Source organism: Schistocerca americana, chromosome X, assembly GCF_021461395.2.
Source record: "Schistocerca americana isolate TAMUIC-IGC-003095 chromosome X, iqSchAmer2.1, whole genome shotgun sequence".
NCBI lineage: Eukaryota > Metazoa > Arthropoda > Insecta > Orthoptera > Acrididae > Schistocerca > Schistocerca americana.
The window spans coordinates 983,277,300-983,281,802 of record NC_060130.1 but is presented as its reverse complement, the minus strand read 5'-3'; the positions used below and the strand labels follow the sequence as shown (position 1 = coordinate 983,281,802).

The 4,503-nt window shown below is 42.0% G+C and overlaps 1 non-coding gene across 1 annotated transcript; it reads right to left on the bottom strand.

Moving 5' to 3' along the window:
* Positions 1-504: 504 nt before the first annotated feature.
* Positions 505-579, bottom strand: Trnas-cga. Its single transcript has one exon. It is a non-coding gene; the product is annotated as a tRNA-Ser (tRNA).
* Between the last annotated feature and the right edge of the window lie 3,924 nt (positions 580-4,503).

Genomic DNA, 4,503 nt, shown 5'->3' with positions numbered 1-4,503 from the left:
GACATGTGGCCGTGCATTGTCGTGCAAGAGCCAAACATCCTGCTTTTGCCGATGTGGTATCCCTTGTTTTGCGAAACTTGTCCATCCGACCCTTCTCTTCATGTGTCTGAGTGCTTCAATAGGTGTTACTAAGTTGCAAAGTACCGAAAGGACTTGTAAAATGTGGTTGCCTATCGAAAAATTGATATGCCAAAGTTGTAAAGTTTGTTTTAAGCAGATTTTATGAAATTATATAGTTTATTGACATAAATCAAATTTTTCATCCCTCAAAATGGACTTTTATTTTTATTGCAATGGACGTCATATAAGAGATAAAACTGTATTTTATATGTCGTTTTAATGCTAAAACTTTAAAGAATAAGATACAACTGATTGTAACATGTTTAATTCAATGCATCACCTCTCAACTAAAATAAATCAAAAAACTAAATTTTTCCTGAATGAGATTTTCACTCCGCAGCGGAGTGTGCGCTGATATGAAACTTCCTGGCAGATTAAAACTGTTTGCCCGACCGAGACTCGAACTCGGGGTCTTTGCCTTTCGCGGGCAAGTGCTCTACCAACTGAGCTACCGAAGCACGACTCATGCCCGGTACCCAAAGCTTTACTTCTGCCAGTATCTCGTCTCCTACCTTCCAAACTTTACAGAAGCTCTCCTGCGAACCGTGCAGAACTAGCACTCCTGAAAGAAAGGATATAGCGGAGACATGGCTTAGCCACAGCCTGGGGGATGTTTCCAGAATGAGATTTTCACTCCGCAGCGGAGTGTGCGCTGATATGAAACTTCCTGGCAGATTAAAACTGTGTGCCCGACCGAGACTCGAACTCGGGATCTTTGCCTTTCGCGGGCAAATGCTCTACCAACTGAGCTACCGAAGCACGACTCATGCCCGGTACCCAAAGCTTTACTTCTGCCAGTATCTCGTCTCCTACCTTCCAAACTTTACAGAAGCTCTCCTGCGAACCTTGCAGAACTAGCACTCCTGAAAGAAAGGATATAGCGGAGACATGGCTTAGCCACAGCCTGGGGGATGTTTCCAGAATGAGATTTTCACTCCGCAGCGGAGTGTGCGCTGATATGAAACTTCCTGGCAGATTAAAACTGTGTGCCCGACCGAGCCTCGAAATCGGGATCTTTGCCTTTCGCGGGCAAGGGCTCTACCAACTGAGCTACCGAAGCACGACTCATGCCCGGTACCCAAAGCTTTACTTCTGCCAGTATCTCGTCTCCTACCTTCCAAACTTTACAGAAGCTCTCCTGCGAACCTTGCAGAACTAGCACTCCTGAAAGAAAGGATATAGCGGAGACATGGCTTAGCCACAGCCTGGGGGATGTTTCCAGGATGAGATTTTCACTCCGCAGCGGAGTGTGCGCTGATATGAAACTTCCTGGCAGATTAAAACTGTGTGCCCGACCGAGACTCGAACTCGGGATCTTTGCCTTTCGCGGGCAAGTGCTCTACCAACTGAGCTACCGAAGCACGACTCATGCCTGGTACCCAAAGCTTTACTTCTGCCAGTATCTCGTCTCCTACCTTCCAAACTTTACAGAAGCTCTCCTGCGAACCTTGCAGAACTAGCACTCCTGAAAGAAAGGATATAGCGGAGACATGGCTTAGCCACAGCCTGGGGGATGTTTCCAGAATGAGATTTTCACTCCGCAGCGGAGTGTGCGCTGATATGAAACTTCCTGGCAGATTAAAACTGTGTTCCCGACCGAGACTCGAACTCGGGATCTTTGCCTTTCGCGGGCAAGTGCTCTACCAACTGAGCTACCGAAGCACGACTCATGCCCGGTACCCAAAGCTTTACTTTCCTTTTTTTCTATTATAACACCACAGGCAAGGCAAAAAGTGCCCAATGTGGAATAATGAAAATGGTATGCGGGTAAAGAGCGTGTTTTAAGCTTCATTTACAAAAAACTACACCGATAAGTCAAAAACTGTAGATTTTATAAGCGACGAAAGAAACCTAAGGGATATGGAGCCCGCACAGCGACGCCGAATTGCTCTGCTTTGGGGAAACGCGCTCCGTCCCAAAAGGGTTAAGAAAGTTTTCAAAATGACACATTTTTTTACTGCAATTGATTATTTTAGGCCTTGGTCATAGCCTTCGATGAGACACCGACATAGAAAGTATTTCGCCAACGTGTTAACTTATACTTTTATTGGAATGAATAGTTTTTTAAATTGATTAGTATGTATTTTACACTATTGACTACCTTTTATCAAATGGATTTCACACCATTTATTCGGTCCCTAACCATTTCTTTCGTGGTGTTAGGAACGAAGTTGTCTAAGTAAATTACGCCACTGTTACTTTAGTATGACGACAGTACAGAATTTTGCAAACGTAACTCTAGTCTACCTTGCCCACCGTTCACTACTAGTAAACAATGAAGTTTACCTAACATATGTCTGATTGGCAAAGCGGATTTTCTCCTTTTTATAGTTCCTTATTTTAAAAAAAATTACAATGTTACACGCCCTTATAATTAACCATTAGAATAACGGCTTGTCGCTTAAGCTTTTATATATTCCCATTTTTAATACCTGATATTAACCTATAATAATACGATTGTGCATGTACAGCTTCATTTGTATTTAGTGATAACACGTAAATGGCTAACGTCCAGAGTGATGGCATTTTAACAGAAATGACCAAAAATGTAATTACTTTCATTAAAATTGTCAATTATGTATTACGGTTATAATAGAATTGTTTTGCTAGCCGGCCGGTGTGGCCGTGCGGTTCTAAGCACTTCAGTTTGGAACCGCGTGATCGCTACGGTCGCAGGTTCGAATCCTGCCTCGGGCATGGATGTGTGTGATGTCCTTAGGTCAGTTAGGATTAAGTAGTTCTAAGTTCTAGGGGACTTATGACCACAGATGTTATGTCCCATAGTGCTCAGAGCCATTTTTGAATTGTTTTGCATAATAACTCAAAAATTACTGTTGTTGCAGTGGTTGTTTATATATGGTATGTTTTACTTAGGGCCTGAAGATGATGTTGTAACAACATCGAAACTAGTTGCCAATAAAACCAACACCTTAATACAGCTGGAGGAATTTTGTCACTTTTTAACATATATTATACTAGCTGACGTCCAAAGTCGTCCGTTTCAATTATAGATATACGAACATTTATTATGCTGCTTGCTACAATACAAACGACTGAGGGTTCCCAAATGTTTCATCGTTCGTTCAACTGGGTTGACGCTTGGCTTGTACCTGGAAACATAAATAGACTTAATTTTATGTCGTCGTTGCGTGTTTCGCCATTGAGCTGAACGATATTGTTGTCCACCGTCCGATAGCATTTTATCGACCCTACCAACTCGTCGAAGGAAATCTCGTGTCAGCGCTTTGCTTATGCTCCTCCCCGTTGCTTTCTTCAAGGGTGTAAACGTGAAGAATTTTTCAGTTGCTGGAACTCCTGTTATGCTTGGGCATCCCACACCAAGGGCATATTTTTGCTAGTTAACGCACATAAACGTGGGGTAGCAAGGGATTCTGACGAAATGAATCTTTTACAAAGGTTAATGAGTCCCAAGAACCCAAGCAACGTCTTTCCATTATATGGCATGCCTATGTTCTGTATGGCTTGCAGTTTGTTAGGATTAGGTTCAATTCCCTGTTCAGTGATAAGATGGCCTAAAAATTCGACCTTTTTGTTCCAAAACTGGATTTAATTATGTTTAAGGTTACTCCATATTCTTTTAACGCCTTTACCAATTTGTCATGCACCTCATTAAGGAGTTGCCATGATGGCTCTGCTACTAAAATCTCATCAACATAACAGGTGAGACGCTGTTGGAGTTCTTTGTCCAACACAGTCCCTAAACCTCTTGTAAAAGCAGCAGAGGATATGTTCAGTCCGAAAGAGAGCCTTTTGAATTGATAACTTCGTCCAAATGCGATAAAAGTTGTATACTTTCTACATTCAGGTGTTAGTTCTTTTTGCCAAAAACTAGCTCTCAAATCAAGGGAAGAGAAAATCTTAACTCCAAAGAACTTTTGTGACAGCTCTTCCAATTTTTCTGGGCGATCGTTCTCAGGAATGATAATGGAGTTTATCTGTCTTGCATCTATGACTAACGTAGTACCGCCATCCTTCTTATCTACAATTCCCAAGGGATTGTTGTATGTTGAGGTTGAAGTTTCAACAATGTCGTCTTCTACCATCTTATGTAATTCTAAAAATACTTGTCTTCGGTAACACAGTGGAATAGTGTAAGGCGGTACTCTAAATGGCTTGTGTTCTTTAACCTGGAATTCGTATTGAAAATTCTTAATGGCACCGGGTTTTGTAGAAACACCTCAGCTTATTGTCGTAATACTCTTTCTAATTCGGCATTGTCAGTATCTGAAATATCCCTCACTTGTCGCAACTTATCGATCTCTTGATGAATTTCCACCATTACCTCGTCACCTACTGGTATTGTTTCTTTCGCCCTCCTATATCGTGGATGTCCCTCGTTCGATTGATACAGATCCAGTTGCA